Source organism: Canis aureus, chromosome 18 (genome assembly GCF_053574225.1).
Source record: "Canis aureus isolate CA01 chromosome 18, VMU_Caureus_v.1.0, whole genome shotgun sequence".
Taxonomy (NCBI): Eukaryota; Metazoa; Chordata; class Mammalia; order Carnivora; family Canidae; genus Canis; species Canis aureus.
In genome coordinates this window covers 2,675,828-2,688,479 of record NC_135628.1, presented here as the reverse complement: position 1 = coordinate 2,688,479, position 12,652 = coordinate 2,675,828, and the positions used below count along the sequence as shown (strand labels likewise).

General features: G+C 41.6%; 1 long non-coding RNA gene and 1 pseudogene across 1 annotated transcript in view; one reads left to right on the top strand and one right to left on the bottom strand.

Moving 5' to 3' along the window:
• Positions 1-12,652, top strand: part of LOC144288228 (uncharacterized) — a 68,914-nt gene that overhangs the window by 3,930 nt on the left and 52,332 nt on the right. The window contains exon 2 of the long non-coding RNA XR_013356199.1: positions 6,301-6,354. This is a non-coding gene — a long non-coding RNA (uncharacterized LOC144288228). The remainder of the gene's footprint in view (positions 1-6,300; positions 6,355-12,652) is intronic.
• On the bottom strand, positions 11,534-12,543 carry LOC144288425 (microtubule-associated protein RP/EB family member 1 pseudogene; annotated as a pseudogene).

Sequence of the window (12,652 nt, the reverse complement as noted above, 5' to 3'; positions counted from 1 at the left end):
TATTAAGAATTTCCTGGCCTCTGTCTGCCTATCCTGTGCTCCCTTAGATTTATAGGATTCAGTTATCTTGATCGTTAATACTCTTGATGGTTCTTTCAGTTTCTAGAATCATGTTGGTTTGCTTGGTAGCCATTTTTTTAAGGATTTTAATTATAATGTATATTTTAATATTTAAAGGAAATGATGTGTTGCAGTTAAGTTCTGCCATTTTTGTTGTTGTTGTTGTTGTTATTCAGGCTCAAATATTGGCCAAGATCCTTAGAGCAATGATATGTACTCTGATATTCTTTTGTTCTATCATCTCTCAACATTACCTTATTTGTAGTTTTATTCAATGCATATTTTCACGTATTTAATATATGACATATTCTAGATAGTACAGTGTTAGTACAGTGTTGGTGTGTCTGTTAATATTTTTTATTCCTTAATATTATGTCAAAAGATTAAGAATTTCATCTATTTAATTAAAAATTTAGCTTATGCTCTTCTTTAAAATGTTCAGGAATAAAGATATCTTGAATTTGCTGGTATTTTACATTTTATAGTAACTTCTTCTAGTACACTGTTTTTTAAAAAAGATCTTTTTAAAAAATATTTTTTAAATCTTTTATTTTCTTAAATATACTTTTCTTTTTTTTTTTAAACATTTTTTTTAATTTATTTATGATAGTCATACAGAGAGAGAGAGAGGCAGAGACACAACAGGCAGAGGGAGAAGCAGGCTCCATGCACCGGGAGCCCGACATGGGATTCGATCCCGGGTCTCCAGGATCGCGCCCTGGGCCAAAGGCAGGCGCCAAACCGCTGTGCCACCCAGGGATCCCATTATTTTCTTAAATATACTTTTCAACTTAGACATCTTTAGCAATGTCACATTCATATTTGCTGTGTTCTATCAGGGTCCGCAAGAAAACTACTATTAGGTTGTAGATCATATTTTGGGTATCAGAGGGTGAGCTCAGAACTTGTACATAACCAAGATCTACATCCTTGCCAGCATTTGTTCTCTCTTGTCTTTTTGATAGTAGCCATTCTAAGAAATGTGAAGTGATACCCTTTGTGGTTTTGATTTGCATTCCCAAATAATTAGTGATGTCAAACACCACCTCAAGTTGGCCATTTGAATATCCTCTTTGTGGGATGCCTGGGCGGCTCAGCCATTGGCTCAGGTTATGATCCCAGGTCCCACATCAGGATCTCTACAGGGAGCCTGTGTCTCCCTCTGCCTGTGTCTCTGCCTCTCTCTGTCTTTCATGAATAATAAATAATAAAATAAAAAAAATCCTCTTGGGAAAAATGTTTCTTCAGATTTTAGCCAATTATTTGACTAAATAAATCATTTGCTATTTATTTATTTATTATTTTTATTAACCCCTTACCAGATGTATATGGTTTACAAATATTTTTTTCCCATTCCCTAGGTTGCCTTTTCATGTTGTTAATCATTTATTTTGCTGTGCAGAAGCTTTTTAGTTTGATGGTTCCACTTGTTTATTTTTTATTTGGTTGCTTGTGTCTTAGATGTCGTATCTAAAAAATCATTGCCAAGACCCACGTCAAGAAGCTTCTTTCCCTGTTTCTTTCAGGACCTCTTTGGTTTCAGTTCTTATATTTAAATCTTTAATCTATTTTGAATTATCTTTTTTAAAAAGATTTTTTAAAGACTTTTTTTTTATTTTAAAGATTTTATTCTTAAGTAATCTCTACACCTAACGTGGGGTTCAAACCCACAACCCCAAGATCAAGAGTTGCACGCTCCACTGGCAGCCAGCCAGGAGCCCCTGAGTTGATTTTTTTTTAAGTGACATAAGATCAAGATCCAGTTTCAATCTTTTACATGTAAATGCTCAATTTTCCCAGACCCAGTTATTGTCTTTTGTTCATGGAGTATTCTTGGCTTCCATGTCAAATATTAGTTGTTAGTGTTTTTGTCTCTTTTAACTACCTCTAACTTTTTTATATTACAGAATATGGATATATCCACTGACTGTTCTTTCTTTCTAGATTTAATATGTAATATATATTTTTTTCCACTGTAAGGTGCTTGAATTTTATAATAGCTTAGAAAAACGTGGTGTTTGATAGGTGAAAATGTGTTGGCATTGTTAAAGCTTATCGCCCAAAGATTTATAAGTGAAGACACATTTAAAGGCACAGTGAGTATGGTAATTGCTGCAATGAATCCTGTGAACTTTCAGTATATTGTTCAGCAGTGCCCTAGAGATGTGTCATTTCTAACACATTATTTTTGATATCACATCTCTTAGACATTTGCCAGAATGCCAAATTTATTATTGAATATATATTACTGGTTATTATTTTAAATACTCCATAATCAACTACAATTTATCATTACAACTCACAGATCTAATTTACAATCTAGTAAAAAATATGGAGGCTTAGATTTTAACATCTGTAGCAGTAAAATATCTTAAAACCAAAAAATTTTACTTGGTTGAAAAGCAATTTTGAAGGAAGAATAGGCTAAGATTATTAAAAAGTACAATACCACAGCCACCTGGTTTTTCAAAGTAAATACAAATGACACAGCTTGCATAGTTTGAAAAACCAAAAACCATAACGAACTGTATAATTTTTAATGTTTAGTAAAGAATAAAAATAATTTAGAATAAATTGTTTATTATTAAATTAGAAGAAGGGATTATTTATTTAATTTAGTAGGATAAATCATTTTTCACTGTTTAGTTCCACCCTCTGTGAAAGATGAATTGCAACAAAATATGTTCACTCAATCAAAAAAAAATCACTCTTCCAATTACTGAAATTCACCATGCACATCTCTGTATGTAGCTGATACTTAAACATCCATCAGAGAGAGGGATTTGAATCTCATGCTGAGGTTACAAGTGGCGTCATTTGCAAGATCTACTTTTAGTCTGAAATTTTCAGTTGGTATCGATCAAGATGGCTTTAATGTTCTCCTCAGCTTCACTACACTTTAGACAAAGCTTCTTTCGGACTCTAGGCCTCTGACCTCCCCTTTCTTAGACCATTTACTTTAGAAAAGCTGTAACTGTAAATTCTTTCTCTGCCCTGTTGAGATGTAAATCTTCTTAAAAGCCTCTTGCAACTCATTGGAGTTGAGTTTAGACTTAGTTCCAACCTCTCTCCCCTATCACAATAGTCTTCAAGTCTTCCTTACCTGATTAACTTTGCCCAGTGTAATTTTTGCCTTCACACAATCGATGTTCAAGTTATTTTAGTGTTTATGAAGGGAACTTTAATGTCACTTCTTTTATTATACAGTGGGAAAACAAAGCAAAATAAATAAAAATATCTGAACTTGGATAAGATAACCTGGATTCAAGTTCTTTCTCTCCACTTGCAAATTATTAAAGGATATAGTTCATATTTTTCCTGTGATCATCAAGTAAACCTTAACAACACACTAAAGAAGGGATACATACATTTCCTGGCACTTGCCATAGACTGAATGTCTGTGTTCACTACCACCCCCAAATTCATGTATCGAAAAACCTAATCCCCACTGTGATGATCTTTGGTGGTAGGACCTTTGCAAGGTGACTAATTAGGCCATGAGGGTAGAGTCTTTGTGAATGAAATTACTACCCTTTTAAAAGAGAACCCAGGGAACTATCTTACTCCCTCTGCCATGTGAGGGTGCTACAAGAAGACAGCCATCTAGGTGCGTTCTCACCAGGCACTGCATCCACTGATGTCTTAATCTTGGATTTCCCAGCCTTCAGACTATGAGAAATTTCTTTGTATAAGCCACCCAGTCTTTTGTATTTTTGTTAGAGTAGCCCAAGCAGACTAAGACAGTACCTTATACTAATTTAGCATTATCAGATTCATTTTCCTTTTCCTTTGAAAGGACAGACATAGTGATGGCACAAGGTATAAAAAATTAACAGTGTGAATACATTTGCTCTGAAAATTACTTTCTGATATTTTGTAAATAGATACCTCTAAGAAAAAAAATACTCAAAGATATGTTCTTAATGTAGTTTGATTGTAGTTCTGGCAAACATTAGCACATCAAAAGATAAATACATTTAAATGGGAAAGAACAAGATTTATATAAAAGCGTATGCTAATTATTATTCTAAAATAGTAAAGCAGAGCCCTTATGAGATTGGTATAGACATATCTTCAAATGGCAGTCTGATCAGCAACAACAACACGCCCTCAGTCTACATATCTTTTCTAACTGTGTAGGGGGCCTTTGATAGAATACTAATGTTATGAGAATTATAATCCCACTCACTAATTTATAGTTGTGTTGTGAAGCGTTGTTGTGAAGCGTTTTCTGAATTGAGTTTTTCATCCATAATTCCTGCCACTCAATTTGACATTAGTTAGGAAAGCCAAATAGAAAGTCAGAAGCTATCAACAAAATGGCCAACAGATTTTCTTACACAAAGTTGAAGACATTCTCTGCATTACAAATTATAAATATGGGGACACCTGGGTGGCTCAGTGGTTGAGCCTTCACCTCAGGTCGTGATCCCAGGGCCTGGGATTGAGTCTCACATTGGGCTCCCTGAAGGGAGACTGCTTCTGCCTCTGCCTGTGTCTCTGCCTCTCTCTCTCTGTGTCTCTCATGAATAAACCAATAAAATATTTTTAAAAATAATAAATATGGTTAATAGACAACATTTGGGGGAAATATTCACAAGTATAGAAGGCAAAAGATTATCATATAAAGATTTCCTGAAGTATAGAAAATTAGTAGAGTAATGGATGAAAGAAAGATACAAGCATTGATTTAAAGAAATAAATTATAATTTGTCAACAGGGATGCTCAACAAAACCGCTGAATGTTGAAAATTAAAACAGTTTAAATAGTCCATATATTAGAATATTTAAAAATATAAGATTGTTAATACACAGCATTATTAATAATAGTGATATTTTATCTAAAAAGTTGACTCTTACAGAAATACTCAAAATATTTTGTATATATATATATGAATGTTCACTGCAACATTGTTCATGGTGGCCACATATTACTAATAACATCCATATCCACTTAGTAGGGAATGGTTGAATAAACTGTGAATTATTCATATAAAAGCAAATTATAAAATCATTTAATATAATTACCAGGAGCAAAGAGATCTAAAAGTATGTTTTATGGTGAGAGATTTTTCAAAAAGTAAAATAGCAAGTTACCAAGTTATGTGTAAGAAAGTATATTTCATCCCATATGTATTCAAACAACTATATACACTTGTGTCTACACACACATAGAAAAGTATAAAAATATTTTACATACTCATATCAAATTTTTCATGATTGTCACCGATGGGGTGTTAAAAGATTGTGGAGAATTAAATGAAAATACATCGATGTGCTTACGTTATCTTACTTCTGAAAGAAAACATAAAAGGGCTGACATCAAAATTATTACCGAATTTAATCATTTTAGAGTAGCAATTTTATTTGGAATAAACATTTACATGGTTATGATTCTAAGAAAATGTAGTGATGGGTAAATAACAGTAATTACTGTTATTAGATATGCCGTTTCTTTGTAAAAACTATGCCATATCCTATAATTTTTATGCTGTGGATAAGTAAAAAAAAAAATTTTTAAAGATTGTATTTATTCATAAGAGACACAAAGGCAGAGACATAAGCAGAGGGAGACGCAGACTCCTCGCAGAGAGCTCGATGTGGGACTCGATTCCAGGACCCCAGGGATGATGCCCTGAGCCAATGGCAGATGCTCAACCACTGAGCCATCCACGTCCCTGATATGTAAAATTTTTGAAATTTATTTTGGATTGATCACTTTGGGGGAAATGATTAAAGGAGGAACTAATGATTAAAGAATTTACTATGAATTCTTATAAATATTAAGAGTTTACTATGAATTCTTATCAGTGGGAATTGACTGGAGTTTCATGGTGATCACTTAACCAAAACCAGAGGTCTGGCGATCACATTTTTATCAGCTAATATTTATTTCTGACAATGACTTACCAAGTGGAACCCATATACTGCTTCAGTGGGATATCACATTTGAGATAGTGGACTCTCTGATCTTGAGCTAACCTTAACTTTGAAAGCCAGCCTAGCTGGCCAAGAGCTGGACATAAACCCTCATTGTGCCATTAGCATTTGGCGCCGCTACTTTACAGAAACTGTACCTTACTTAGTCTGTCATTCACATTACCTGTTTCTTGTGTTTTTCAGCTGATATTGGAATTCAATCACATCTTCTTTCGATTCTGTCTTATAAGCAGTTGTAATATACTCTCATTTATTCCTCACAGCTAGTTGAGGTGACTGGAATTTTATTCTTTTTTTCAGATTTGGAAAGTGAGGAATGAAGATGTGAAAAAGTCATCCAAGATCTTATTTCCAGTAAGTAGTGGGGCTCTGATCTGAATCCAGGCTATTTGCTTTCAAGGTTTTTTATTTTTCATTTTTTGTTTTTGTTTCTCTCTCTCTCTCTTTTTGGCTTGGTTTGGTTTTGCCATGTTGCATTGTAGTGTTCATTTCGGCCTTACCACTGGACCTCAGATGGGTTATCAAGGCCATTTAAAGATAAAGAAACTGTGAGACAGTTGAGATTCAAAACCAAGCAGTCTGACCCAGAAGCCATGCCCTGAACCACTGTTCTGTAATGTCCAGATCCATTCTATATCTATGCTTTTGTCTCCCTGTGGAATGCTTTATATTTATAAAGCATATATATGGATACACACAAATATATATGCTTAATTTGCATGGCATGCATACACACACAACTATTATATTTCAGGAAAAATATATCCTTCATGAATTATATTTTCCTCACAAGTAGCTCATCTAGCCAAATGGAGATGAGCACACTTTGTTCCCAACACAGGTATACATATGAGATTAATTCCTTTCCTGCAGGCCACAGACAATTTACTATGGCCACTGGGGTTGAAAACTAAGAGTTTCTTTATTGTCCAAACACAAACAGAGAATATGCAGCACCATGATTGTCCATGCACCTCTTCTAGGGAGTCAAGTGAGAGTTTTGCCTCTAAGAACACCTAGGATTGAGCTTAGCCATCTCTGTCTTATCACTCACTGTTAAAACCTGGCAATGGGTTATTTGTGGGTTGGAAACTGTGATTAAAAGAGAGACTACAAGGACACTGGACAAAGTTACTCAACTTCCCTAAGCTTGGATTTCCCCTTGTGTAAATGAAGGATAGCAACGAAATGCTCTACTGCTGTAATGAGCTTCTGGTACATTCTAAGTCCCCAATAAAAATATAGATTTCCACAGTATAAAAACTACTGTCATGATCACCAGCAGAAAAAAGAAAAAGTGGTCTTTTCTGGGAGGAAAGAGAAAGTAAGTGCAAACAGTGTAGTTTAGAGGCAGAACTGGAACACAATCTGAGGGTGAGCCTGAGGAAACATGCCCCTGGAGAATGCAGAATTAAATAAACAAGAGCCCAGGAACCGAAGGGAAACCAAGGATCCCTTTCATCCTGTACCTATAGTAGAAATAACATGGAGACAGATGCTGAAATTTGAAGAACTCCCTTCATTTTTAAATTCAGCATTTTTTGGTGTGGCTCAGGGGTATTAGATAATTCTCTAAAACTATAAAAAAAATTCCAAAGAATATTTATTTTCATTCTCCTCTTATATAAGAATTTTTATATTGAAATCTGGGAATTTTCAGGGAAAAAAGTTCATGATTATAAACAGATCATTATGGGCTCTTATGAAGAACTCTGTTATACATGTAAAAAAAAAAAAAAAAAAAAAAAAGCCATGATAGAGGCACAGTATTATCTGAAATCTCTTGTTTCAGTGCAATAAATAGAGATAGAACACAAAGGAGTAAATGTGAGTATTAATGAGGAATTTAATGCCTTCTCTGTCATAAATTGAAAGTAGTCAAGCAAAGTCTTCCTAAAAGGCAATGAGAAATACCGAAGGTATAAAGATAGGCATATCTCTCTCTCTGTCCATCTATAAAAAGCTAAGAATTCAAAACATTACACTTGCACAAGTCCTTAAAGACCTATGAAGAGTGAATTACTAAGCCTCCCAAAGTTTATACTGACCCAAGGGCATGAGGATATTTATATATATATACTGGTTGCATTGTTTTTAATAACAAAACTAGAATTGATGTAAATTCAAGACTTGTTGAATTAATTATGATAATCGTCGGGCAATAAAGTATCATTTACTATTAAGAAGAATAAGGTAAATCTATGAGTATAGATGTGGGGAGAAAACCAATGTGGGATAAAATAAGGAAAAAAATAAATTACCGATTAGTATATTATATGCCTATATATGTCTAGGACTACACACGTGTGTGTGTGTAACTATTTGTAAAAAAGATGTGCATATGTAAATACTTAATCATATGTGCTTCTTTATGTATTACAAACATATACATAATTCATAAGTATTCATAAGTATTATGAATTTCTGGAAATATACGAGGAAAGGTAAAAGGTAGCAACAAACAGGAACTTGGAAGATGAAAGTGATCAGATCAGAAAACTTTTATTTTCTTTTACATTAGCTTCATAGCTTCTTTTTCTTGAAATACAGAATTTTATTTAGAGACTGTTTAATGTAGGAAAAAACCCTGTCAAGAAAGACCACGTAGAAAATGGATTCCCAATAAAATGGGATTTTAGGGCAACAAAATTCTAAAAGGCCACAAAAGGGAGATAGCACCACTGTTAACTGAACAACGGCTAGTGACTTGCAGTTTTTGCATCGTTAATCACTGAATGTGGGTTTTTCCTCTGCGGTCCACACGGAGCATGCACTACGCAACAATTTTATCAAAAAGTACCTGCTTTCCACACGCATTTAGGGCAAGCTGCCACCGGAAACACATCAGAACATCGGGCCGCACAGTCTCACTAGCGGGAGACACGTTTTGTGGAATCCTGTGACGCGCAGGAACTGAATAAAAAGGTGAGAGGCAGAGCCAGCGAGGAAGAGGCAGGGACTCACACATCTGAAATGTTAATAATTCACTGGGATGCGGTACCGTATTTTCTGCAAAAGAGAAGTGACATTTAGCAAACACGCTCCCGAATTTTATCTCCGAAGAGAAGGGCGCGCTGGCAAAGTATCCCAGGGCCTGGAGGGCTGTGCGCATCCGTGGTGCTGGTGGCCCTGGCCTTCCCCGGCCTTCCCCGCAGCTTTCCACCCCCACTACGGCCCGCAGACCCTCCTGCGGCCTTCCCTGCGGCCTTCCCCACCCCCGCGCCCCCCAGCACCTCCCCTGGCCTTCCCTGCGGCCTCCCCGCCAGCACCTCCTGCGTCCTTCCCTGCGGCCTTCCACCCCCTGCGCCCCCAGCACTTCCCGTGGCCTTCCCCCCCAGCACCTCCCACTGCCTTCCCTGCGGCCTCCCCCCCTACCTCCTGCGGCCTTCCCCGCGGCCTTCCCCTGCCCCCGCGCCCTGCAGCACCTCCCCTGGCCTTCCCTGCGGCCTCCCCGCCAGCACCTCCTGCGTCCTTCCCTGCGGCCTTCCACCCCCTGCGCCCCCAGCACCTCCCACTGCCTTCCCTGCGGCCTCCCCCCCTACCTCCTGCGGCCTTCCCCGCGGCCTTCCCCTGCCCCCGCGCCCTGCAGCACCTCCCACGGCCTTCCCCGTGGCCTCCCCCCCAGCACCCCCTGCGGCCTTCCCTGCGGCCTTCCAACCCCTGCGCCCCAGCACCTCCCGCGGCCTTCCCTGCAGCCCTCCCCCCCTAGCACCTCCCACGGCCTTCCCTGCGGCCTCACCCCCAGCACCACCTGCAGCCTTCCACCCCCTACGCCCCCAGCACCTCCCGTGGCCTTCCCCCCCAGCACCTCCCACTGCCTTCCCTGCGGCCTCCCCCCCACCTCCTGCGGCCTTCCCCGGCCTTCCCCTGCCCCCGCGCCCCTCAGCACCTCCCGCGGCCTTCCCCGCGCCCCCCGACCCGCAGCACCCCCTGCGGCCTTCCCCCCCAGCACCTCCCGCAGCCTTCTCCGAGACCTTCCCCACGGCCTTCCCCCCGCACCCCCCAGCACCTCCCGCGGCCTTCCCTGCGCCCCCCACCCGCAGCACCCCCTGCGGCCTTCCCCCCCAGCACTTCCCCCCCACCCGCAGCACCTCCCACAGCCTTTCCACCCCACCCCACCCCCACTTGCAGCACCTCCCGCGGCCTCCCTCCCCCCACACCTCGCAGCACCTTCCGTGTCCCTCCCCGCGGCCTTCCCCCGCCCTGCCGCCCTGAAGCACCTCCCGCTGCCTTCCCCCCCAGGACCTCCACAGCCTTCCCTCCCCCCAGCACCTCCCGTGGCCTTCCCCACCCCCACCCCCGCAACACCTCCCCGGCCTTCCCTGTGTCACCTCCCTGCCCCCGCAGCACCTCCCTTGGCCACCCACCTGCTGGGCTCGCTCTGTGAGCAGCAAACTTCAAGGAGCCAGAGAGGGATCCTCAGCAGGAAGGGGAGCAAGAAACATGCTCAACCTACACTGAAAAGACAGTAAAGTGGGACGCAAGCCCCACTCAAATCCCAGAGATGGGAGGCCAGCCCTCAAAAGTAGTTGTTAGATTTAAAACCCGGACATACCTCATTACCAAACAAACTTCCCACCCCCCACCCCCCCAAAAAACAAACCTAATACATAGAAATTTCAGGGATAATTGGGAAAATCGGCAGAGGACTCTTCAGTGGAATTCAAGCTCTTCAACTCAAACATCTCAGGGCTGAGACACACCCTGTGCTCATCCATCCGAGAGGGACTCTTGCTTCTCGGAGCAGGGGTGTCAGCTGGCTGTAAAGCCGAATAGGGTGACGGTACAACCTTTGAAACTCCCCTGCGGGGTGAAGTCTAGGGCTTTAGTCTAGGGTGCAGATTCCGCAGGCCCACATCGCCCGTGCACAGCACGTCCCAGGGCCCAGAGGCCTGGCCCTTCCTTCCCAGGCACCATGTCCATCACGTACAGACACCTGTCACCGTATGACTTATATTTTGAAATATGGAAGCATATTTTAACCCCTCTTAAGGCATTTATTTATTAAAACATTCTCTGCCAAGATTCTACAAAGGCCAAGAATTCAAATCTGTCTTTTCATTTCTCTGTCGAGCCCCCACCCTGCCCCTGAGCATGTTACATGGGGAGCCCCCCCCCCCAGCTGTGAGCGCTGCAGCACCCACCCGCGAGCCCATGACCAGTCCCCTGGTCGGAGCTGGCCCAGCTGGGTGTTAATCCTGCTCCGCTACGGAGCTCCCGGCTCCCACTCATCGGAAGAGGAGTAAAACTTCTATTAAAGGGCACTTAAGAAGAGTGCCTTTTGCTTATGAAAAGAAACTTGGGAGTCCTCTAAGGATAAGACAAGGGAGGGGCACCTGGGGACCCCAGGGGTTGAGCATCTGCCTTGGGCTCAGGGAGTGACCCCGGGGTCCTGGGATCCAGTCCCACATCGAGCTCCTTCTGCCTGTGTCTCTGCCTCTCTCTCTGTGGCTTTCACGAATAAATCAATGAAATCTTCAAAAAAATACAAGGGAGTATTTTGCAGTTAAGCGCATGATTTAAAGTGAAGCATTCAGGTGTTGCTCTGCTGGTCCAGGCTGTCGATCCTCGCCTGCCCCTGCCGTGGGCCCCCTTCAGCAGGTATCACAAAGCCTTGGTCTGTGGCCCAGAGAACGTCCACGCACCTCTGCAATCAGGGTTGTTTTCCCTCTTGTTCTCTTAGCAAGTGCATTCAGTGGTCCTTGGCTTTCCAGAGTAGAAATCTTTCTCCACATCTTGGACGGGAAGTTTTAATACGTTGACCTGGAGCATCCATTCAGCTGCTTCATCTTCCCTGATGCCCACACCATGCCCAGCCCTGTCTTGGGGTTGCCCTGGTTCTCTGTGTCACGGTGGGCCTCTGGGGAGTGCCCCCCCTCGAGCTGGGAGGTTTCTTTGGTTTGTTCAGACCTGGAGCAACGAAGGGGGAGCTGCTGCTGTTTCTGGAACTTGCCTGGCAGCTACAGGATCATAGAGTCTTTTCCATCAGAATTTGCATCAAAAAATTTCTTGGGTCACTGAACAAATTAAAAATTGTCCTGAAACTTTCCTTTTTAGAAGTTATTTTGTCAACATCATTCTTTTAAAACCCACTTGTAGGGATCCCTGGGTGGCGCAGCGGTTTGGCGCCTGCCTTTGGCCCAGGGCGCAAACCTGGAGACCCAGGATCGAATCCCACATTGGGCTCCCGGTGCATGGAGCCTGCTTCTCCCTCTGCCTGGGTCTCTGCCTCACTCTCTTTCTCTCTCTGTGACTATCATAAACAAATAAAAATTAAAAAAAAAAAAGAAAACTACTTAAAACCCACTTGTAGTATTTTGAGGTTCTGGATGTATTCGTGTTCTAGCTTAGCCTGGAATTTCACTTCCTTCAAGGTAGTGGATTCAGGGAAGCACATGTCCACAAACAGACAGCAGGCAGTCCTTGGGCACGACTGTTCCATCTTTGTCAGATTCGGTTACAGGGACTCATTGATCCAGGCAGCATGTCCCAGGGACTTAGGCTATCGCTGGCGACTGACATGGAGTGTGTGTTCACTGCCATCTTCCACTGTCAGCGGGACTGTATCCACTTGACTGTACCCAGCTACGGTTCTGTTCTGTCATCTTCTCATTCAAACCACTGGCTTTTTTTTTTTTTTAAGATATTATTT